We start from the raw sequence: 26749 nt of genomic DNA, 5'->3' as shown, positions 1-26749 counted from the left end.
ACAATTTATTTGCAATGCAATTCATTGCAATGCAAAATCACTTATCTCTTCAATGTTTGTTTTAATGCAATGCAATGCAAACACACTAATCTATTCATGCACAACGAGTTTTGTATGCATTTAAATGTAAAAGTACTTTCTTTAATGCACAAAAAGTTCTTATATGCAATGCAATGCAAAATCTCGTCAATGCACGAGTTTTTTAATGCAATGCAATGCACTAATCTATTCAATGCGCAATGAGTTTTGCACAATTACTTGTCTCTTCAATACACAACAATTTATTATGCATTGCAACGCAAAAGCACTAATCTCTTCGAAGCATTAGTTCGTGCAAAGCAATTTTATCTCTTTAATACATAAGTTAGTTATAATGCACGGCAACAACACGTTTGGTGTGTTCTCTTTTCAATACACAACAAAACAAGCTTATTCTTGTATGTACTGCAAAAGTTAACATGAGGTGTTATCTCCTTAATACGCAAAGCATTGTTAGATGGTGCAAAATATGTCATCCCCGAATATAAAACAACAATTTATTGAAACGCACTGAAACAGAACATATGTTATTGCACAACTTTTATGCACAACTGAATTATTTTGAACATATTTTTGAACAAAGTCCTTAAATATTAAGTTGCTGTACATACTCATTGAGTCCTTATTTTAAATTAAGCCATACAAAAGCCATAACTCCTCGTATTTTTTTAATTTTTTACATGTTTTGGCTGTATAGAAGTCCATATTTGACCCACTAAACATATTTTTGTATCAACAGTCCTTAAACACTGACGTACTAAATATACTTGTTGATTTCCCTTCAGAATCCAGTTGTTATCCAAAAGATCCACAAAAAGTTTTAAAGGTTTTATTTTATTTTATTTTTTTACAAGTTATGGCTGTACAAAAATTCATTATTGACCTAATGAATATGTTTTAGGACTAAGAGACCATACTTATTGACTTCCCTTCTGAATCCAATTACCAGCCAAAAGTCCGACAAAAGTTTTTTTAAAGCTTTTTTTTATTTATTTTTTTTTTTTATCAAGTTTTGGCTGTAAACAAAAGTCAATATTTAACTTACTGAACATATCTTTGGCCCAAGAGTCCTTGAACACTAACTTACTATACACACATATTCGTTAATTTCCCTTCTGAATCCAAATGCTAGCCAAAAGTTCAACAAAAAGATTTGACTTTTTTTTACAATTTATGGCTGTACAGATGTCCATATTTGACCTACTGAACATATTTTTGGTCCAAAGGTTAAACAAAAAAGTCACACGTTGACTTCCCAGCTGATTCCAATTAGTAGGTTGCAGTTCCACAAAAGGTTTTACATTTTTATTTTTTTAAATATATATTTTTTACATGTTATGGCTGTACAGAAATCCATATTTGACCTACTGAACATATATTTGGCCCAAAGGGAAAAAAATTACACATTGACATCCCTTCTGGTTCCAATTAGTAGCTAAAAGGCATACAAAAGGTTTAAATTTTTTTATTTTTTTTACATTAAATGGCTGTACAGAAGTCCATATTTGACCTACTGAACATATTTTTGGACCAAAGGTAAAAAAAAATCACTCATTGACTTCCCTTCTGATTCCAATAAGTAGCTTACAGGTCTAAAAAAGGTTTAATTTAAAAAAAAAACTTTTACATGTTTTGGCTGTACAGAAGTCCATATTTGACCTAAAGAACATGTTTTAGGCCTAAGAGTCCTTAAACACTAATTTACTATACATACTCATTGACTTCCCTTCTGATTCCAATAAGTAGCTAAAAGGTCCACAAAAGGTTTTAATTATTTTTATTTTTATTTTTTTTACATATTATGGCTGTACAAGAAGTCCATATTTAACTTACTGAACATATTTGTGGCCCAAGAGTCCTTGAACACTAACTTACTATACATACACACTCTTTGACTTCCCTTCTGAATCCAATTGCTAGCCAAAAGATCCACAAAAAGGTTTTAATTTTTTATTTAAATTTTTTTTTTACATGTTATGGCTGTACAGAAGTCCATATTTGACCTAAAGAACACGTTTTAGGCCTAAGAGTCCTTAAACACTAATTTACTATACATACTCATTGACTTCCCTTCTTATTCCCTTTAAAAGCCAAAATTTCCACAAAAATGTTTGACATGTTATGGCTGTACAGAAGTCCATATTTGACCTACTGAAAATATTTTTGTCCCAAAGGTCAAAAAAGTCACTCATTGACTTCCCTTCTGATTTCAATTTGTAGCCAAAAGTTCCACAAAAAGGTTTTAATTTAAAAATTTATTTTATATTAAATGGCTGTACAGAAGTCCATATTTGACCTACTGAACATATTTTTGGCCCAAAGGAAAAAAAAAATCACTCATTGACTTCCCTTCTGATTCCAATAAGTAGCTTACGGGTCTAAAAAAGGTTTAATTTTTTTTTTTTTTTTTTTTTTTTTTTTACATATTATGGCTGTAAAAGAAGTCCATGTTTAACTTACTGAACATATTTTTGGCCCAAGAGTCCTTGAACACTAACTTACTATACAGACACATTCTTTGACTTCCCTTCTGAATCCAATTGCTAGCCAAAAGTTCCACAAAAAGGTTTGACATGTTATGGCTGTACAGAAGTCCACATTTGACCTACTGAAAATATTTTTGTCCCAAAGGTTAAAAACAGTCACTCATTGACATCCCTTCTGATTTCAATTTGTAGCCAAAAGTTCCACAGAATTTTTAAAAAAAAAAATTTAATTTTTTTTTTTTTACATATTATGGCTGTAAAAGAAGTCCATGTTTAACTTACTGAACATATTTTTGGCCCAAGAGTCCTTGAACACTAACTTACTATACAGACACATTCTTTGACTTCCCTTCTGAATCCAATTGCTAGCCAAAAGTTCCACAAAAAGGTTTGACATGTTATGGCTGTACAGAAGTCCATATTTGACCTAAAGAACACGTTTTAGGCCTAAGAGTCCTTAAACACTAATTTACTATACATACTCATTGACTTCCCTTCTTATTCCCTTTAAAAGCCAAAATTTCCACAAAAATGTTTGACATGTTATGGCTGTACAGAAGTCCATATTTGACCTACTGAAAATATTTTTGTCCCAAAGGTCAAAAAAGTCACTCATTGACTTCCCTTCTGATTTCAATTTGTAGCCAAAAGTTCCACAAAAAGGTTTTAATTTAAAAATTTCTTTTATATTAAATGGCTGTACAGAAGTCCATATTTGACCTACTGAACATATTTTTGGCCCAAAGGAAAAAAAAAATCACTCATTGACTTCCCTTCTGATTCCAATAAGTAGCTTACGGGTCTAAAAAAGGTTTAATTTTTTTTTTTTTTTTTTTTTACATATTATGGCTGTAAAAGAAGTCCATGTTTAACTTACTGAACATATTTTTGGCCCAAGAGTCCTTGAACACTAACTTACTATACAGACACATTCTTTGACTTCCCTTCTGAATCCAATTGCTAGCCAAAAGTTCCACAAAAAGGTTTGACATGTTATGGCTGTACAGAAGTCCATATTTGACCTACTGAAAATATTTTTGTCCCAAAGGTTAAAAACAGTCACTCATTGACATCCCTTCTGATTTCAATTTGTAGCCAAAAGTTCCACAGAATTTTTTAAAAAAAAATTTAAAATTTTTTTTTTTTGCATATTATGGCTGTAAAAGAAGTCCATGTTTAACTTACTGAACATATTTTTGGCCCAAGAGTCCTTGAACACTAACTTACTATACAGACACATTCTTTGACTTCCCTTCTGAATCCAATTGCTAGCCAAAAGTTCCACAAAAAGGTTTGACATGTTATGGCTGTACAGAAGTCCATATTTGACCTACTGAAAATATTTTTGTCCCAAAGGTTAAAAACAGTCACTCATTGACATCCCTTCTGATTTCAATTTGTAGCCAAAAGTTCCACAGAATTTTTTAAAAAAAAAATTAATTTTTTTTTTTTACATGTTATGGCTGTACAGAAGTCCATATTTGACCTACTGAACATATTTTTGTCTCAAAGGTCAAAAATTGATTTCCCTTCTGATTCCAATAAGTAGCTTAGACGTCTAAAAAATGTTTTAACATTTTTTTTTTTTTTTTTACATATTATGGCTGTACAAGAAGTCCATTTTTCACCTACTGAACAAATTTTTGTCCCAAAGGTCAAAAAGTCACTCATAGACATTCCTTCTGGTTCGAATAAGTAGCTATTAGGTCTACAAAAGGTTTCAAATATATATATATATTTTTTTTTTACATATTATGGCTGTACAAAGTCCATATTTGACCTACTGAAAATATTTTTGTCCCAAAGGTCAAAAAAGTCACTCATTGACTTCCCTTCTGATTTCAATTTGTAGCCAAAAGTTCCACAAAAATGTTTTAATTTTTTTTTTTTTAATTTTTTTTTACATGTTATGGCTGTACAGAAGTCCTTATTTGACCTACTGAACATATTTTTGTCTCAAAGGTCAAAAAGTCACTCATTGATTTCCCTTCTGATTCCAATAAGTAGCTTACACGTCTAAAAAAGGTTTAATTTTTTTTTATTTTTTATTTTTTTTATACATATTATGGCTGTACAATAAGTCCATTTTTGACCTACTGAACACATTTTTGTCCCAAAGGTCAAAAAGTCTCATAGACTTTCCTTCTGGTTTGAATAAGTAGCTTAAAGGTCTACAAAAGGTTTTAAATGTTTTTTTTTTTATTTTTTATTTTTTTACATATTATGGCTGTACAAAGTCCATATTTGACCTACTGAACAATTTTTTGTCCCAAATGTCAATAAGTCACTCATTGACTTTCTTTCTGGTTCGAATAAGTAGCGACAAGGTCTAAAAAAGGTTTTAATTTTTTTTTTTTTTTTTTTTTTTTTTTTTTTTTTTTTACATATAATGGCTGTACAAAGTCCATATTTGACCTACTGAACATGTTTTTGGACTAAGAGTCCATACACACTAATTCACTATACATACTCATTGACTTCCATTCTGATTCCAATTAGTAGTTAAAAGGTCCACATTTTTTTATACATGTTTTGGCTGTAGAGAAGTCCATATTTGACCTAAAGAACATGTTCCCTTTCGTTCAGTCACTACGACGTACGTTAGTGACTAACGAATGGGGGGTTTCGCTTAGAAGCCAATCATCTTCATCGTATTCAACAGCGCCCAATGGCAGTGCCAATGCCATGGGCATGCGGAATTTGCATGCGTAACTCCGCCCCACCTCGTGGGTATATAAGGAAGTACGCTGCGAACATCGCATTATGTTTCTGCTTTGGAGCCAAGAGGATCTCTTCACTCCTACAAGCCTGATCTGAGTCATCGACAGCTTTCGAGACGAGCAGCTTTCCAGAGGCGTTGGTGTTACGGCGCGTTCCAGTGATCATCATACTACCTGCCTGCTGATCTGCGCAGTGGTCCGCTAGACAGCTGGTGTGTGGTCCCTGGGCGCTTCGGCGTTCTCTGCGAAGCTTCCTCTCATAAAAGAGCTTACACGTGACGCGTCCTTTTCAGGATGTCTCGTCCGTGTACTTCTGGGTGTGGTCGGTTGCTTTCCTCTTCTGATGGGCACGAACACTGTCTGATATGTTTGGGCTTTCAGCATGCTCAGACAGCGTTCGCGGATGAGTCATGTTCTCACTGCGGGAACATGACCATCGCAATGTTGCGGTCAAGACTCCATGACCTTCGTACTGAAGTGAGAGTCCCCTCTACCACACCCCGATCTACTGAGTCCCAGAGGCCCAGTACTTCGGCTGGTGGTCAGGGTGACTTGACGGTTACGGTGTGGAACAAAGCCCCGACGCTCATGCCTCGGGCCACACCCCCGTCTTGCACATTGCAACCCGCGAGTGTTCAGATGCAGATCGCGGGGCCGGCTCCGGCCCCCCCGCGCATCTCATTTGGCGCTCCAGAGGAGGATGCGATGTCGATCACCGCATCACAAGGTGGGCTCGAGTCCTCTGGAGATGACGACTCGGCTGTGCTGCCGCCCTCGGGCGTGCCAGCATTGCCCGAGTCAGATCCAGAGCTGACAGCCATGTTGTCTCGGGCAGCCGCGAGTTTAGGGATCGAGTGGAACCCTCCACCCTGTCCCGAACGCTCAAGGCTCGATGATTGGTTTTTGGGGGCTCGCGCTGACACCCGTCAGTCCTTGCCCTCAATACCTTTCTTTCCCGAGCTGCATGAGGAACTCACGCGGTCCTGGAAGTCCCCGTTGTCTTCCCGTGACCGTTCACTGACTTCCTCCGCCTTCTCCGTCCTCGATGGGGCGGCAGCTAAAGGGTACACTGGGGTCCCTCCAGTTGAACGTTCTGTTGCGATGCAACTGTGTCCTCAGAGCGCTTCAACCTGGCGTGGTGATCCTAAGCACCCCTCCAAAGCCTGTCGATTCACATCAACCTTGGTGTCGAAATCGCACAGAGCCGCGGGGCAGGCTGCCGCTTCGCTGCATGCCATGGCGATCCTCCAGGTCTACCAGGCCAGGATCCTCAAGGACATGCACGAGGGTGGAGTTGATCCGGGGCTCTTAAATGAGCTGCGTGCCGCCACCGACCTCGCTCTCCGGGCGACGAAGGTGACCGCACGCTCCCTGGGTCAAGTGATGTCCACAAATGTGGTCCAGGAGCGTCACCTGTGGCTGAACCTGGCCGATATGCGGGACACCGAGCGAACCCGGTTCTCTTCGGCGGGGCGGTTGAGGACTTCGCCCAACAGTTCTCAATCGCCCAGAAGCAGACTGAGGCTATTAAGCACGTACTGCCCCGGCGGCCAGCTGCTGCCTCCACCCCGCCGCCGGCGCAGTCAACTCAGTCTGCTCCACGCCGAGGACGCCCTCCTAAGGCTCCCGCCCCTCCCACCCGGTCCAAGCAGCAGCCTTCACCCGGGCCGGGTCGCGGAGGAAGCCGTAGGAAGGCGTCCAAGTCCCCTCAGGCCGCCCCGCGCCCCGCTAAACGCCAGGCCAAGCGGCGCTCCTGAGACGGACGGCTCAGGGATGGGAAATTCTTTCGAGGAGATGGTAGCAGGACCACTCCTTCCCCCGGTGGAGGGCCGGGGGAGAATCCTTTGTTCAGCTGCTGGCCCCCGGGTCAGCAGCACCCTATGTTGGTCAAAGAAAGAATTAACACTCCCATCCCTGAGCCCACAGAGTCCGGTGATGACGGTGCGCGCCACCCACGGGTCCCGCCACTCGCATCCCACTCTGTCGCCAGCCTCCTGGCAGAGCAGACCCCAGTGGAACGCTGGTCCTTCCCTGGTCTCCTCTGTCAGGACGCAGCTGTCAACCGTGCCCCCGCACCGGGACGCCCCACAGCCTCCCATGTCCGGGCCGGTGACGCTGCATCGCTGCAAGCCCACACCGGGTACGTCTGTACACCGTATGACCCCGCTGGTGCAGTTTCTGGATGTCTGGCTTCAGCTTCCAGGGCTGTCCCGCTGGGTCGAGCGGACCGTCAGGCGCGGCTATGCGATTCAGTTCGCACGGGTTCCTCCCTGCTTCCAGGGAGTCCGTTCCACCATGATCGGGGCCAACGCCCCCGTCATGCGAGCGGAGATTGCCACCCTACTGGCGAAGGGTGCGATCGAACCTGTCCCTCCAGCCGAGATGAATTGCGGGTTTTACAGCCCGTACTTCATTGTACCCAAAAAGACCGGTGGGCTACGGCCAATCCTGGACCTGCGCATCCTGAACCGTTACCTTCACCGGTTTCCGTTCAAGATGTTGACAGCGAAACGCCTTTTCGAATGCGTTCGTCCACACGATTGGTTTGCAGCGATCGACCTGAAGGACGCCTACTTCCATGTCTCCATTTTGCCTCGACACAGACCGTTCCTACGGTTTGCTTTCGAGGGGCGGGCATATCAGTACGCAGTTCTACCATTCGGGCTATCTCTGTCCCCTCGCGTCTTTACGAAGATTGCCGAGGCAGCCCTTGCGCCCCTTCGGCAGCACGGGGTCCGCATCCTGAACTACCTCGACGACTGGCTCATACTGGGTCCCTCTCGAGAGCAGGTTTGCGGACACAGAGATCTGGTGCTCCATCACCTAGCCCGTCTGGGCCTTCGGGTCAACTGGGAGAAGAGCAAACTTTGCCCCGCGCAGAGGATCTCTTTTCTCGGTATGGATATCGACTCGGTCGCCATGTGCGCGCAGCTTTCGAGCGAGCGCGCGCAGTCTCTGCTGACTGCCCTTCGACAAGTCGAGGGCCAGAGTGCGGTTCCACTGAAACTTTTTCAGAGGCTCCTGGGGCATATGGCATCTGCAGCCGCGGTAACGCCGCTCGGATTGCTTCATATGAGACCGCTTCAGCACTGGCTACGCGATCGAGTCCCGAGATGGGCATGGCGGTCTGGCACGCTCCGGGTCCCAGTGACTCGGGCCTGCTTACAGACACTCACCCCGTGGTCGAACCTCAAGTTTCTACGGACCGGAGTGTCCTTAGAACGAGCTTCCAGGCATGTTGTTGTGACAACAGATGCATCATCCACGGGCTGGGGTGCCATGTGCAATGGACAAGCAGCCGCGGGCTCCTGGACAGGACCCCAGCGCCTTCTGCATGTCAATTGCCTCGAGTTACTGGCTGTACGGTTCGCCCTGCACCGCTTCCGAGCGTTGCTGAAGGGTCAACATGTGCTAGTCAGGACAGACAACACGGCCGTAGTAGCGTACATCAACCACCAGGGCGGTCTACGCTCCCACCGTATGTCTCAACTCGCCCGCCATCTCGTTTTGTGGAGTCAGAAGCGCCTGAGGTCCCTTCGTGCTGTCCACATCCCTGGAGACCTGAACTGTGCAGCCGACGAGCTGTCACGGTTTCAGCCTCTCCCCGGAGAGTGGAGACTCCACCCCCAGACGATCCAGCTGATATGGGAACGGTTCGGCGACGCACAGGTAGATCTGTTTGCCTCCCAGGACTCTTCCCATTGCTCCCTGTATTATTCCCTGACCGAGGGCACCCTCGGCACGGATGCACTGGCGCACAGCTGGCCGTCCGGGCTACGCAAGTATGCGTTTCCCCCAGTGAGCCTTCTTGCACGGGTACTGTGCAAGATCAGGGAGGACAAGGAGCAGGTCGTCTTGGTCGCCCCGCTTTGGCACGGCCAGACCTGGTTCCCAGAACTCTTACTCCTTGCGACAGCCCCTCCCTGGCCCATCCCTCTGAGACCAGACCTTCTGACTCAGAGACGGGGCACCTTTTGGCACCCGCGTCCAGCATTCTGGAAGCTCCACGTGTGGCTTCTGGACGGGACGCGGCAGGTTTGAGTAGCCTTCCACCTGCGGTGGTCGCTACCATCACTTCCGCTAGAGCTGAGTCTACACGACGTCTCTACGCGTTGAAGTGGAACCTCTTCGTCACATGGTGCTCTTCCCGCCAAGAAGACCCCTGGAAATGCCCGATCGGGTCCGTGCTATCGTTTCTCCAGGAGGGGGTGGAGCGAAGGCTGTCTCCCTCCACCCTGAAAGTGTACGTGGCCGCAATATCTGCCTACCACGATCTCCTGGGAGACAAAAAGGTAAGTCAGCACGACCTGGTCATCAGGTTCCTGAGGGGAGCGAGGAGACTGAATCCTCCTCGCTCTCCTCTCGTTCCCTCTTGGGACCTCTCAGTAGTCTTAAGTGCTCTGCAGAGGCCTCCCTTTGAGCCTTTGCGGTCGGCCGAGATTAAGTTCTTGTCTATGAAGACGGCTCTGCTGACCGCATTGGCCTCGCTTAAGAGGGTCGGGGACCTGCAAGCATTTTCGGTTGACGAAGCGTGCCTTGAGTTCGGGCCGGCTAACTCTCACGTGATCCTGAGACCCCGGCCCGGATATGTGCCCAAGGTTCCTACCACTCCGTTCCGAGATCAGGTGGTGAACCTGCAAGCGCTGCCTTTGGAGGAGGCAGACCCAGCCTTGGCATTGCTCTGTCCAGTACGCGCTCTCCGCGCCTACGTAGACATGACGCAGTGTTTCAGGACCTCAGACCAGCTCTTTGTCTGTTATGGTGGAGAGCGGAAGGGAAGTGCTCTCTCAAAACAGAGGTTGTCTCACTGGGTGGTGGACACCATTGTTTTGGCTTACCAGCTGCAAGGTCGACCATGTCCCCTTGGTGTGAGGGCACACTCCACACGGAGTGTGGCCTCCTCTTGGGCTCTAGCGCATGGCGCCTCGCTAACAGACATCTGCAGAGCTGCAGGCTGGGCGACACCCAACACATTCGCCAGATTCTACAATCTCCGAGTGGAGCCAGTGTCCGACTTTGTACTCGCCCCCCCGAGGGGCCGGTAATGGACCACGCTCAGGTGTCTTCGCTTGCTCGCCATTCCACTCCCATGACTGGATACGTGCGATATTTTCCTCAGGTGAGCTCCCCGAGAGCCCTGAGCTCCTCCAGCACTGTCGACGCCGACATCAGTTCAGTCTGCCCTTTCGAGCCCAGACCCTCATGTCCGGCCAGGTGCTCCGTGTGCATGGTTCCCCTCTGGCGACCCCCACACGAGTATTCCCACCGTAAGCCTCCTCAGTGAGCAGGTGTCTTTCCCTTGGCAAGTCCCTGCCACCCCTAGGGTTAAAAATCCACCTTCGGCTGGTACCCTAGAGATCTTCCATATGCAACCCTCAGCGGGTCATATGTGTATTCTCTAAGTCCTCCCTACGGTAGGCATCTTGGCATTCCCTCACTGGGATATGCTTCCCAGTGTACCTTGGTAATCCTGTGATAAGTGGGAGTCCTAGGGCCTTAAGTGGCGGGATCTCACACTTACGCAGGGCACTGGATGACAGCTGAGTGGCGCTGTTTTACAGGTTCCCCCATTCGTTAGTCACTAACGTACGTCGTAGTGACTGAACGAAAGGGAACGTCCGGTTACGTATGTAACCCTCGTTCCCTGAGGAGGGAACGGAGACGTACGTTTCCTTAGCCACGTCAGCTGTGCTGCCTGGAACGCGAGGAGTTCAGTCTTGGCTCCTGCAGCAGTAACATAATGCGATGTTCGCAGCGTACTTCCTTATATACCCACGAGGTGGGGCGGAGTTACGCATGCAAATTCCGCATGCCCATGGCATTGGCACTGCCATTGGGCGCTGTTGAATACGATGAAGATGATTGGCTTCTAAGCGAAACCCCCCATTCGTTAGTCACTAACGTACGTCTCCGTTCCCTCCTCAGGGAACGAGGGTTACATACGTAACCGGACGTTTTAGGCCTAAGAGTCCTTAAACACTAATTTACTATACACACTCATTGAATTCCCTTCTTATTCCCTTTACAAGCCAAAATTTCCACAAAAATGTTTGACATGTTATGGCTGTACAGAAGTCCATATTTGACCTACTGAACATATTGTTGTCTCAAAGGTCAAAAAGTCTCTCATTGATTTCCCTTCTGATTCCAATAAGTAGCTTACAAGTCTAAAAAAGGTTTTAAATGTTTTTTTTTTTTTTTTTTTTTACATGTTATGGCTGTACAAGAAGTCCATTTCTGACCTACTGAACAAATTTTTGTCCCAAAGGTCAAACAGTCACTCATAGACTTTCCTTCTGGTTCGAATAAGTAGCTAAAAGGTCTACAAAAGGTTTTAAAAAAAAATTATTTATTTTTTTACATATAATGGCTGTACAAAGTCCATTTTTGACCTACTGAACATATTTTTGGCCCAAAGGATAAAAAAATCACACATTGACATCCCTTCTGGTTCCAATTAGTAGCTAAAAGGTCTACAAAAGGTTTTAATTTTTAATTTTTTTTACATTAAATGGCTGTACAGAAGTCCATATTTGACCTACTGAACATATTTTTGGCCCAAAGGTAAAAAAAAAAAAAAAATCACTCATTGACTTCCCTTCTGATTCCAATAAGTAGCTTACGGGTCTAAAAAAGGTTAATTTTTTTTTTTTTTTTTTTTTTTACATATTATGGCTGTACAAAGTCCATATTTGACCTACTGAACAAATTTTGGTCCCAAATGTCAAAAAGTCACTCAATGACTTCCCTTCTGGTTCCAATTAGTAGCTAAAACGTCTACAAAAGGTTTTAATTAAAAAAAAAAAAATTCTACATATTATCGCTGTACAAGAAGTCCAAATTTGACCTACTGAACATGTTTTTGGACTAAGGGTCCATACACACTAATTCACTATACATACTCATTGACTTCCATTCTGATTCCAATTAGTAGTTAAAAGGTCCACATTTTTTTTATACATGTTTTGGCTGTACAGAAGTCCATATTTGACCTAAAGAACATGTTTTAGGCCTAAGAGTCCTTAAACACTAATTTACTATACATACTCATTGAATTCCCTTCTTATTCCCTTTACAAGCCAAAATTTCCACAAAAATGTTTGACATGTTATGGCTGTACAGAAGTCCATATTTGACCTACTGAAAATATTTTTGTCACAAAGGTCAAAAAAGTCACTCATTGACTTCCCTTCTGATTCCAATAAGTAGCTTACGGGTCTAAAAAAGGTTTAATTTTTTTTTTTTTTTAACATATTATGGCTGTAAAAGAAGTCCATGTTTAACTTAACTGAACATATTTTTGGCCCAAGAGTCCTTGAACACTAACTTACTATACAGACACATTCTTTGACTTCCCTTCTGAATCCAATTGCTAGCCAAAAGTTCCACAAAAAGGTTTGACATGTTATGGCTGTACAGAAGTCCATATTTGACCTACTGAAAATATTTTTGTCCCAAAGGTTAAAAAAATTCACTCATTGACTTCCCTTCTGATTTCAATTTTTAGCCAAAAGTTCCACAGAATTTTTAAAAAAAAAAATTTTAATTTTTTTTTTACATGTTATGGCTGTACAGAAGTCCATATTTGACCTACTGAACATATTTTTGTCTCAAAGGTCAAAAATTGATTTCCCTTCTGATTCCAATAAGTAGCTTAGACGTCTAAAAAAGGTTTTAACTTTTTTTTATTTATTTTTTTACATATTATGGCTGTACAAGAAGTCCATTTTTCACCTACTGAACAAATTTTTGTCCCAAAGGTCAAAAAAGTCACTCATTGACTTCCCTTCTGATTTCAATTTGTAGCCAAAAGTTCCACAAAAATGTTTTAATTTTTTTTTTTTTTTTTACATGTTATGGCTGTACAGAAGTCCTTATTTGACCTACTGAACATATTTTTGTCTCAAAGGTCAAAAAGTCACTCATTGATTTCCCTTCTGATTCCAATAAGTAGCTTACACGTCTAAAAAAGGTTTTTTTTTTTTTTTTTTTTTTTTTTTTTACATATTATGGCTGTACAATAAGTCCATTTTTGACCTACTGAACAAATTTTTGTCCTAAAGGTCAAAAAGTCACTCATAGACTTTCCTTTTGGTTTGAATAAGTAGCTAAAAGGTCTACAAAAGGTTTTAAATGTTTTTTTTTTTTTTTTTTTTTTTACATATTATGGCTGTACAAAGTCCATATTTGACCTACTGAACAATTTTTTGTCCCAAATGTCAATAAGTCACTCATTGACTTTCTTTCTGGTTCGAATAAGTAGCGACAAGGTCTAAAAAAGGTTTTAATTTTTTTTATTTATTTATTTATTTTTTTACATATAATGGCTGTACAAAGTCCATATTTGACCTACTGAACATGTTTTTGGACTAAGAGTCCATACACACTAATTCACTATACATACTCATTGACTTCCATTCTGATTCCAATTAGTAGTTAAAAGGTCCACATTTTTTTATACATGTTTTGGCTGTACAGAAGTCCATATTTGACCTAAAGAACATGTTTTAGGCCTAAGAGTCCTTAAACACTAATTTACTATACACACTCATTGAATTCCCTTCTTATTCCCTTTACAAGCCAAAATTTCCACAAAAATGTTTGACATGTTATGGTCTTACAGAAGTCCATATTTGACCTCCTGAACATATTGTTGTCTCAAAGGTCAAAAAGTCTCTCATTGATTTCCCTTCTGATTCCAATAAGTAGCTTACAAGTCTAAAAAAGTTTTTAAATGTTTTTTTTTTTTTTTTGTGCATATTATGGCTGTACAAGAAGTCCATTTTTGACCTACTGAACAAATTTTTGTCCCAAAGGTCAAAAAATCACACATTGACATCCCTTCTGGTTCCAATTAGTAGCTAAAAGGTCTACAAAAGGTTTTAATTTTTAATTTTTTTTACATTAAATGTCTGTACAGAAGTCCATATTTGACCTACTGAACATATTTTTGGCCCAAAGGTAAAAAAAAAAAAAAATCACTCATTGACTTCCCTTCTGATTCCAATAAGTAGCTTACGGGTCTAAAAAAGGTTAATTTTTTTTTTTTTTTTTTTTTTTACATATTATGGCTGTACAAAGTCCATATTTGACCTACTGAACAAATTTTTGTCCCAAATGTCAAAAAGTCACTCAATGACTTCCCTTCTGGTTCCAATTAGTAGCTAAAACGTCTACAAAAGGTTTTAATAAAAAAAAAAAATTCTACATATTATCGCTGTACAAGAAGTCCATATTTGACCTACTGAACATGTTTTTGGACTAAGGGTCCATACACACTAATTCACTATACATACTCATTGACTTCCATTCTGATTCCAATTAGTAGTTAAAAGGTCCACATTTTTTTTATACATGTTTTGGCTGTACAGAAGTCCATATTTGACCTAAAGAACATGTTTTAGGCCTAAGAGTCCTTAAACACTAATTTACTATACATACTCATTGAATTCCCTTCTTATTCCCTTTACAAGCCAAAATTTCCACAAAAATGTTTGACATGTTATGGCTGTACAGAAGTCCATATTTGACCTACTGAAAATATTTTTGTCACAAAGGTCAAAAAAGTCACTCATTGACTTCCCTTCTGATTTCAATTTGTAGCCAAAAGTTCCACAAAATTTTTTTTATTTTTTTTTACATGTTATGGCTGTACAGAAGTCCTTATTTGACCTACTGAACATATTTTTGTCTCAATGATCAAAAAGTCACTCATTGACTTTCTTTCTGGTTTGAATAAGTATCTAAAAGGTCTACAAAAGGTTTTATTTTATTTTTTTTTACATATAATGGCTGTACAAAGTCCTTGTTTGACCTAATGAAAATTGTTTTGTCCCAAATGTCAAAAAGTCACTCATTGATTTCCCTTCTGATTCCAATAAGTAGCTTACACGTCTAAAAAAGGTTTTAATTTTTTTTTATTTATTTTTTTACATGTAATGGCTGTACAAGAAGTCCATATTTGACCTACTGAAAAAATGTTTTTGGACTAAGAGTCCATACACACTAATTCACTATACATACTCATTGACTTCCATTCTGATTCCAATTAGTAGTTAAAAGGTCCACATTTTTTTTAATACATGTTTTGGCTGTACAGAAGTCCATATTTGACCTAAAGAACATGTTTTAGGCCTAAGAGTCCATAAACACTAATTTACTATACATACTCATTGACTTCCCTTCTTATTCCCTTTACAAGCCAAAATTTCCACAAATTTTTTTTTGACATGTTATGGCTGTACAGAAGTCCATATTTGACCTACTGAAAATATTTTTGTCCCAAAGGTCAAAAAAGTCACTCATTGACTTCCCTTCTGATTTCAATTTGTAGCCAAAAGTTCCACAAAAAGATTTTACATTTTTTTTTTTTTACATGTCATGGCTGTACAGAAGTCCATTTTTGACCTACTGAACATATTTTTGTCTCAAAGGTCCAAAAGTCACTCATTGATTTCCCTTCTGATTCCAAAAAGTAGCTTACGGGTCTAAAAAAGGTTTAATTTTTTTTTTTTTTTTTTTTTTTTACGTTATGGCTGTACAGAAGTCCATATTTGACCTACTGAACATATTTTTGGCCCAAAGGTTAAAAAAAATCACTCATTGACTTCCCTTCTGATTCCAATAAATAGCTTATGGGTCTAAAAAAGGTTTAATTTAAAAAAATTTTTTTTTTTTTTTTTTACATATTATGGCTGTACAAGAAGTCCATGTTTAACTTACTGAACATATTTTTGGCCCAAGAGTCCTTGAACACTAACTTACTATACATACACACTCTTTGACTTCCCTTCTGAATCCAATTGCTAGCCAAAAGTTCCACAAAAAGGTTTAAAAAAAAAATTTTTATTTTATTTTTTTTTACATGTTATGGCTGTACAGAAGTCCATATTTGACCAAAAGAACATGTTTTAGGCCTAAGAGTCCTTAAACACTAATTTACTATACATACTCATTGACTTCCCTTCTTATTCCCTTTACAAGCCAAAATTTCCACAAAAATGTTTGACATGTTATGGCTGTACAGAAGTCCATATTTGACCTACTGAAAATATTTTTGTCCCAAAGGTCAAAAAAGTCACTCATTGACTTCCCTTCTGATTTCAATTTGTAGCCAAAAGTTCCACAAAAAGGTTAAAAAAATTTTTTTTTTTTTTTTTTTTTACATGTTATGGCTGTACAGAAGTCCATATTTGACCTACTGAACACATTTTTGTCCCAAAGGTCAAACAGTCACTCATAGACTTTCCTTCTGGTTCGAATAAGTAGCTAAAAGGTCTACAAAAGGTTTTACATTTTTTTTTTTTTTTTTTTTTTTACATATAATGGCTGTACAAAGTCCATTTTTGACCTACTGAACATATTTTTGGCCCAAAGGATAAAAAAATCACACATTGACATCCCTTCTGGTTCCAATTAGTAGCTAAAAGGTCTACAAAAGGTTTTAATTTTTAATTTTTTTTACATTAAATGGCTGTACAGAAGTCCATATTTGACCTACTGAACATATTTTTGGCCCAAAGGTAAAAAAAAAAAAAAAAATCACTCATTGACTTCCCTTCTGATTCCAATAAGTAGCTTACGGGTCTAAAAAAGGTTAATTTTTTTTTTTTTTTTTTTTTTTACATATTATGGCTGTACAAAGTCCATATTTGACCTACTGAACAAATTTTTGTCCCAAATGTCAAAAAGTCACTTCTGATTTCAATTTGTAGCCAAAAGTTCCACAAAAAGGTTAATTTTTTTTTTTTTTTTACATGTTATGGCTGTACAGAAGTCCATATTTGACCTACTGAACACATTTTTGTCCCAAAGGTCAAAAAGTCACTCATTGACTTTCCTTCTGGTTCGAATAAGTAGCAAAAAGGTCTACAAAAGGTTTAAAAATGTTTTTTTTTTTTTTTTTTTTTTTTTTTTTTACATGTAATGGCTCTACAAAGTCCATATTTGACCTACTGAACAATTTTTTGTCCCAAATGTCAATAAGTCACTCATTGACTTTCTTTCTGGTTCGAATAAGTAGCTAAAAGGTCTACAAAAGGTTTTAAAAAAAAAAATATTTATTTTTTTACATATAATGGCTGTACAAAGTCCATTTTTGACCTACTGAACATATTTTTGGCCCAAAGGATAAAAAAATCACACATTGACATCCCTTCTGTTTTCGGTTTTAACTTTTTTTTATTTATTTTTTTACATGTTATGGCTGTACAGAAGTCCTTATTTGACCTACTGAACATATTTTTGTCTCAAAGGTCAAAAAGTCACTCATTGATTTCCCTTCTGATTCCAATAAGTAGCTTACACGTCTAAAAAAGGTTTATTTTTTATTTTATTTTATTTTTTTAACATATTATGGCTGTACAATAAGTCCATTTTTGACCTACTGAACAAATTTTTGTCCTAAAGGTCAAAAAGTCACTCATAGACTTTCCTTTTGGTTTGAATAAGTAGCTAAAAGGTCTACAAAAGGTTTTAAATGTTTTTTTGTTTTTTTTTTGTTTTTACATATTATGGCTGTACAAAGTCCATATTTGACCTACTGAACAATTTTTTGTCCCAAATGTCAATAAGTCACTCATTGACTTTCTTTCTGGTTCGAATAAGTAGCGACAAGGTCTAAAAAAGGTTTTAATTTTTTTTATTTATTTATTTATTTTTTTACATATAATGGCTGTACAAAGTCCATATTTGACCTACTGAACATGTTTTTGGACTAAGAGTCCATACACACTAATTCACTATACATACTCATTGACTTCCATTCTGATTCCAATTAGTAGTTAAAAGGTCCACATTTTTTTATACATGTTTTGGCTGTACAGAAGTCCATATTTGACCTAAAGAACATGTTTTAGGCCTAAGAGTCCTTAAACACTAATTTACTATACACACTCATTGAATTCCCTTCTTATTCCCTTTACAAGCCAAAATTTCCACAAAAATGTTTGACATGTTATGGTCTTACAGAAGTCCATATTTGACCTCCTGAACATATTGTTGTCTCAAAGGTCAAAAAGTCTCTCATTGATTTCCCTTCTGATTCCAATAAGTAGCTTACAAGTCTAAAAAAGTTTTTAAATGTTTTTTTTTTTTTTTTTGTGCATATTATGGCTGTACAAGAAGTCCATTTTTGACCTACTGAACAAATTTTTGTCCCAAAGGTCAAAAAATCACACATTGACATCCCTTCTGGTTCCAATTAGTAGCTAAAAGGTCTACAAAAGGTTTTAATTTTTAATTTTTTTTACATTAAATGGCTGTACAGAAGTCCATATTTGACCTACTGAACATATTTTTGGCCCAAAGGTAAAAAAAAAAAAAATCACTCATTGACTTCCCTTCTGATTCCAATAAGTAGCTTACGGGTCTAAAAAAGGTAAATTTTTTTTTTTTTTTTTTTTTTTACATATTATGGCTGTACAAAGTCCATATTTGACCTACTGAACAAATTTTTGTCCCAAATGTCAAAAAGTCACTCAATGACTTCCCTTCTGGTTCCAATTAGTAGCTAAAACGTCTACAAAAGGTTTTAATAAAATAAAAAAAATTCTACATATTATCGCTGTACAAGAAGTCCATATTTGACCTACTGAACATGTTTTTGGACTAAGGGTCCATACACACTAATTCACTATACATACTCATTGACTTCCATTCTGATTCCAATTAGTAGTTAAAAGGTCCACATTTTTTTTATACATGTTTTGGCTGTACAGAAGTCCATATTTGACCTAAAGAACATGTTTTAGGCCTAAGAGTCCTTAAACACTAATTTACTATACATACTCATTGAATTCCCTTCTTATTCCCTTTACAAGCCAAAATTTCCACAAAAATGTTTGACATGTTATGGCTGTACAGAAGTCCATATTTGACCTACTGAAAATATTTTTGTCACAAAGGTCAAAAAAGTCACTCATTGACTTCCCTTCTGATTTCAATTTGTAGCCAAAAGTTCCACAAATTTTTTTTTATTTTTTTTTACATGTTATGGCTGTACAGAAGTCCTTATTTGACCTACTGAACATATTTTTGTCTCAATGATCAAAAAGTCACTCATTGACTTTCTTTCTGGTTTGAATAAGTATCTAAAAGGTCTACAAAAGGTTTTATTTTATTTTTTTTACATATAATGGCTGTACAAAGTCCTTGTTTGACCTAATGAAAATTGTTTTGTCCCAAATGTCAAAAAGTCACTCATTGATTTCCCTTCTGATTCCAATAAGTAGCTTACACGTCTAAAAAAGGTTTTAATTTTTTTTTATTTATTTTTTTACATGTAATGGCTGTACAAGAAGTCCATATTTGACCTACTGAAAAAATGTTTTTGGACTAAGAGTCCATACACACTAATTCACTATACATACTCATTGACTTCCATTCTGATTCCAATTAGTAGTTAAAAGGTCCACATTTTTTTAATACATGTTTTGGCTGTACAGAAGTCCATATTTGACCTAAAGAACATGTTTTAGGCCTAAGAGTCCATAAACACTAATTTACTATACATACTCATTGACTTCCCTTCTTATTCCCTTTACAAGCCAAAATTTCCACAAATTTTTTTTTGACATGTTATGGCTGTACAGAAGTCCATATTTGACCTACTGAAAATATTTTTGTCCCAAAGGTCAAAAAAGTCACTCATTGACTTCCCTTCTGATTTCAATTTGTAGCCAAAAGTTCCACAAAAAGATTTTAAATTTTTTTTTTTTTACATGTCATGGCTGTACAGAAGTCCATTTTTGACCTACTGAACATATTTTTGTCTCAAAGGTCCAAAAGTCACTCATTGATTTCCCTTCTGATTCCAAAAAGTAGCTTACGGGTCTAAAAAAGGTTTAATTTTTTTTTTATTTTTTTTTTTTACGTTATGGCTGTACAGAAGTCCATATTTGACCTACTGAACATATTTTTGGCCCAAAGGTTAAAAAAAATCACTCATTGACTTCCCTTCTGATTCCAATAAATAGCTTATGGGTCTAAAAAAGGTTTAATTTAAAAAATTTTTTTTTTTTTTTTTTTTACATATTATGGCTGTACAAGAAGTCCATGTTTAACTTACTGAACATATTTTTGGCCCAAGAGTCCTTGAACACTAACTTACTATACATACACACTCTTTGACTTCCCTTCTGAATCCAATTGCTAGCCAAAAGTTCCACAAAAAGGTTTAAAAAAAAATTTTTAATTTTTTTTTTTTTTACATGTTATGGCTGTACAGAAGTCCATATTTGACCTAAAGAACATGTTTTAGGCCTAAGAGTCCTTAAACACTAATTTACTATACATACTCATTGACTTCCCTTCTTATTCCCTTTACAAGCCAAAATTTCCACAAAAATGTTTGACATGTTATGGCTGTACAGAAGTCCATATTTGACCTACTGAAAATATTTTTGTCCCAAAGGTCAAAAAAGTCACTCATTGACTTCCCTTCTGATTTCAATTTGTAGCCAAAAGTTCCACAAAAAGGTTAAAAAATTTTTTTTTTTTTTTTTTTTTACATGTTATGGCTGTACAGAAGTCCATATTTGACCTACTGAACACATTTTTGTCCCAAAGGTCAAACAGTCACTCATAGACTTTCCTTCTGGTTCGAATAAGTAGCTAAAAGGTCTACAAAAGGTTTTACTTTTTTTTTTTTTTTTTTTTTTTACATATAATGGCTGTACAAAGTCCATTTTTGACCTACTGAACATATTTTTGGCCACAAGGATAAAAAAATCACACATTGACATCCCTTCTGGTTCCAATTAGTAGCTAAAAGGTCTACAAAAGGTTTTAATTTTTAATTTTTTTTACATTAAATGGCTGTACAGAAGTCCATATTTGACCTACTGAACATATTTTTGGCCCAAAGGTAAAAAAAAAAAAAAAAAATCACTCATTGACTTCCCTTCTGATTCCAATAAGTAGCTTACGGGTCTAAAAAAGGTTAATTTTTTTTTTTTTTTTTTTTTACATATTATGGCTGTACAAAGTCCATATTTGACCTACTGAACAAATTTTTGTCCCAAATGTCAAAAAGTCACTTCTGATTTCAATTTGTAGCCAAAAGTTCCACAAAAAGGTTAATTTTTTTTTTTTTTTTTTACATGTTATGGCTGTACAGAAGTCCATATTTGACCTACTGAACACATTTTTGTCCCAAAGGTCAAAAAGTCACTCATTGACTTTCTTTCTTGTTTGAATAAGTATCTAAAAGGTCTACAAAAGGTTTTGATTTTTTTTTTTTTTACATATAATGGCTGTACAAAGTCCTTGTTTGACCTAATGAAATTTTTTTTGTCCCAAATGTCAAAAAGTCACTCATTGACTTTCCTTCTGGTTCGAATAAGTAGCAAAAAGGTCTACAAAAGGTTTAAAAATGTTTTTTTTTTTTTTTTTTTTTTTTTTTTTTTTACATGTAATGGCTCTACAAAGTCCATATTTGACCTACTGAAAAATTTTTTGTCCCAAATGTCAAAAAGTCACTCATTGACTTCCCTTCTGGTTCCAATTAGTAGCTAAAACGTCTACAAAAGGTTTTAATTTAAAAAATTTTTTTTTATTTTTTACATATTATGGCTGTACAAGAAGTCCATATTTGACCTACTGAACATGTTACAGGCCTAAGAGTCCTTAAACACTAATTTACTATACATACTCATTGACTTCCCTTCTTATTCCCTTTACAAGCCAAAATTTACACAAAAATGTTTGACATGTTATGGCTGTACAGAAGTCCATATTTGACCTACTGAACATATTTTTGTCCCAAAGGTCAAAGTGTCACTCATAGACTTTCCTTCTGGTTTGAATAAGTAGCTAAAAGGTCTACAAAAGGTTTTAAATTTTTTTTTTTTTTTTTTTTTTTTTTTTTTACATATTATGGCTGTACAAAGTCCATATTTGACCTACTGAACAATTTTTTGTCCCAAATGTCAATAAGTCACTCATTGACTTTCTTTCTGGTTCGAATAAAGCCGCGTTTCCACCGAAATTACCCGGAACTATTTGTACCAGGAACTTTTTTCCCAGGAACTTTTTCTCCCCCAGACCTGCTACAATCTGCGTTTCCACCGTGGTCTAAAGTACCGGGGAGATTAGGCAAATTAGTCCGGTGACGTGGGAATGCGCGCGACTGCTTCTCCCAGTCACCGACGGACAGTAATCACTTTTGCGCGATACTGTCTGCAACAATAACAAGTGTAGGTGATGCAAGCAGCGCTGCTTTTGCTGATTATGTACACACATTACCAACACTGCTTATTTAAACGTGCACTTTCACCTGGTTTGACCATTTTAATGCAAAATGGGATGATGGGCAATCCAAAATCTGAATGTGTTGTAATAGCTCAATTCCAAAACAAAACATTTTCTATAAAAGGATAATGAGGTTTCAGTCATTCATGACAGATGTGTGAAAAGTTAATTGAATGAAAACAATAGACTGAATTAAGCGGTTGAAAGATTAGGTACTAGACTGCAAGTATTTTATTTTTTATCACAATAACATCTCAACATTCACAAAAAAAAAAAAAAATCACATGACTAGTATTACAATATGCTTCATTAAATGCATAATATTAGAGACTTCTTCCTCAAATTTGAAATGAAGCAGGACCACACTTATGGCTTCACTTAAGTTGTGGTTATAAGTTATTATACTACATTCACATAGTTATACATTTAAAAATATAATATTTGGGTTTTCTAGATATGTTTATGTGCATATTCAGAAAGACTTGCGAGCAGCAGCCCTTTTATTTGCTTCCTACACTATATGAATACAATTAGAATGTGGTTATATAGTTAGAATGTGGAAATTAAAGACACAGTGACATTTTACACATTTTACTTTATTTTAGACAGATTAGTTCTTACAAAATTAAAATAAAAGTGTGCAAAGACAAATAAATTACTAGAACAATAAAATGAAAATATAAAATGTGAAAACAACAATATAAAAAAAGTGTATTTTTCAGTAACCTGTCCAAGAGCTGTGCCAACACGTACAATATATAAAGTACAAATGTGGTAGTGCAAATGCTTCATTCAAGCGGCTGGTCATTGTGGCTACTTCTTGAACAACTGGACAAACTGTCCAAGAACAGACAGAAACCCGGTCTGAAAGTCCCTCTGCTGCCGTCTGCTTTCTTCCGCTTCTGACTGGTGGAATGCCAGCTCTTGCCTCCTCATCTCTCCTCGGCCTGGCTCTCCAGTAACAGCTGCATATATTGGTCAGTTCTTGTCCATTCTGCAGGGTTAGCATCCTCCATGTCCCTCAGTGCATCAAGAAAGTCACAGTCCCTTTTCCTTTTCTCTAAGTAGAAAAATTGCACAGAAACACATGGAAATTAATACACAAGGCAACCATGAAACAATAGAAACCATCAATTAATTATTTAAAGTGTTTTCACTACAAATAATGAACAACTGTTTGCCCAGCTTGAACAATGCCCAGTGTGCAATTTTTATCATGGGCAATTTAAGTTTACAATTAAAAACAACAAAACCATTAAGGATTACACATCAGTTTTTAAATATATACACATTTTTGTCAGCTTTATAACGTACTGGTGACCGCGGGGGAAAACACGCTGGTCTCCGTTGCCTGCGATTCATCAGGGCCACTCGTTACGTCTGGAAAAGCACGTTGAAAAAAGTTACTGCAACGTGTTTAAACACTGCAACGAGTTTAATAGATGATACCAAGATGATATATTTAACTTACCTTCAACCCACTCGGATTCCTGGATGGTTTCCAACAACGCACTTGCCGAGTCTTTCGTTACCGCTGCGCCAGAAAAGGACGGTCTGTGTCCCAGCAACGCGTCCCAGGCGGTCATACCACTTGTTGATACGCCGGTAGGAACCGCTCCGGTTGTTATGATCCTTTAATTTCTTGTAATCTTGTCTAATTTCTTCAACTTCTCTCTGCACTGTTTTCCAGTGTGACTGGAACCGAGTCGATATCTTCAGTTATACCTTTTCATTGCGGGTCGCCGTTTCCAGTTCCCGCTGGATGTCCTCCTCCGCATATATGCTCAATAAAGCCTGAACCTCGTCGTCGGTCCATCGGTCGAATTTTTTGTTGAACTCCATTGTTGCAAAAAAAATATTTACTGAACGCAAAACCCACGGAACCCACCTCGCAAAAGACTTGTAAATATGGCGGTGGAAAAAAAAAATAGCTGCGAGAGCTCAACCAATCAGCATGTTCAGCGCCCAAGTCCCACCCCCGAAAGTTCGGGAACTTTTGAAAAGTCCCACCTCGCAAGCAAGGCCGTTTGGAGGGGGAAATATTTACCCGGAACTTCATTTAGACCCTGGTTCCTGCGGTCGAAACACACCGAGTTCCCCCCCAAAGTTCCTGGTTCCGGGGTAAAGTTCCTGCGGTGGAAACGCGGCTTAAGTAGCGACAAGGTCTAAAAAAGGTTTTAAATTTTTTTATTTATTTTTTTATTTTTTTTACATATAATGGCTGTACAAAGTCCATATTTGACCTACTGAACATGTTTTTGGACTAAGAGTCCATACACACTAATTCACTATACATACTCATTGACTTCCATTCTGATTCCAATTAGTAGTTAAAAGGTCCACATTTTTTTATACATGTTTTGGCTGTAGAGAAGTCCATATTTGACCTAAAGAACATGTTTTAGGCCTAAGAGTCCTTAAACACTAATTTACTATACACACTCATTGAATTCCCTTCTTATTCCCTTTACAAGCCAAAATTTCCACAAAAATGTTTGACATGTTATGGCTGTACAGAAGTCCATATTTGACCTACTGAACATATTGTTGTCTCAAAGGTCAAAAAGTCTCTCATTGATTTCCCTTCTGATTCCAATAAGTAGCTTACAAGTCTAAAAAAGGTTTTAAATGTTTTTTTTTTTTGTTTTTTTACATGTTATGGCTGTACAAGAAGTCCATTTTTGACCTACTGAACAAATTTTTGTCCCAAAGGTCAAACAGTCACTCATAGACTTTCCTTCTGGTTCGAATAAGTAGCTAAAAGGTCTACAAAAGGTTTTAAAAAAAAATTTATTTATTTTTTTACATATAATGGCTGTACAAAGTCCATTTTTGACCTACTGAACATATTTTTGGCCCAAAGGATAAAACAATCACACATTGACATTCCTTCTGGTTCCAATTAGTAGCTAAAAGGTCTACAAAAGGTTTTAATTTTTAAAATTTTTTACATTAAATGGCTGTACAGAAGTCCATATTTGACCTACTGAACATATTTTTGGCCCAAAGGTAAAAAAAAAAAAAAAATCACTCATTGACTTCCCTTCTGATTCCAATAAGTAGCTTACGGGTCTAAAAAAGGTTAATTTTTTTTTTTTTTTTTTACATATTATGGCTGTACAATGTCCATATTTGACCTACTGAACAAATTTTGGTCCCAAATGTCAAAAAGTCACTCAATGACTTCCCTTCTGGTTCCAATTAGTAGCTAAAACGTCTACAAAAGGTTTTAATTTAAAAAAAAAAATTCTACATATTATCGCTGTACAAGAAGTCCAAATTTGACCTATTGAACATGTTTTTGGACTAAGGGTCCATACACACCAGTGATGCGCGGGTCAATGTATAAACAACCCGCACCCGACCGACGTTTTCAACTAACCCGCCCGCAACTCGGACCGCAAAAAAAAAAGAAGAAAATATTGTACCCGACCCGCTTCCTGACCCGCATTTTTTAAAAGTAGTAAATGCTCATCGTAGCTCATTGGGCCATTGAGAAAATGTTTCAGGCCCTGGCGTGGTGCGCTCAGAGGTGCAGCGGCGAGAGCAGGAAGTTCTTGAGGCGGCCCATCATTTTCCATTTCAGCTCCAGATGCATATTATTGATGAACGCGATGTTTATGTTTCGACCCGGCTTGAAGAATTCATCAGCCCACATTTGGAAAACATTTGGAAAAGTGTGAAAGCCCTTAGGAGCGCAAACTGTTATTTTTCTGAATGCTGTATGATATAGCCTAGTGTTATGTAATACAGGCTTGATTTATTCATTTATTTCGTTAAATTTTCTTAACAATTAAGATGCTGCATGTGTTTATCCAGTCTAATCGAAGTGTGCGTCTCTCCCCCGACTTTCCCAACAAAAATCCCGCCCCCTCTCAGAAAATACATAAAACTGACTTTAAATGCGTTTAAAAGTAGCCTATTAAAATGGTACAATGGCATTGCTCAGTTCAACGTTTTGGGAAATCGGGCATTTTGTCCCGCGTCAGCATTTATTCAAAAGTTAATAACGCTCAACATTCAAAAGGTAAATAAGGATTTATTGACGATCCGACCGACCGTGACCCGAATATCATTAAAAATATTTTTGGATGACTCGTAACCTCGGGTAACCGCGGGTGGCCGCGGGCACCCGCTCATTTTGGATCAACCCGCGCATCACTGATACACACTAATTCACTATACATACTCATTGACTTCCATTCTGATTCCAATTAGTAGTTAAAAGGTCCACATTTTTTTTATACATGTTTT

This window comes from Gobio gobio (assembly GCF_949357685.1).
Source record: "Gobio gobio genome assembly, chromosome: 17".
NCBI classification, from domain to species: domain Eukaryota; kingdom Metazoa; phylum Chordata; class Actinopteri; order Cypriniformes; family Gobionidae; genus Gobio; species Gobio gobio.
The sequence above is the reverse complement of the archived record's forward strand: the minus strand, read 5'-3'. Positions refer to the sequence as shown.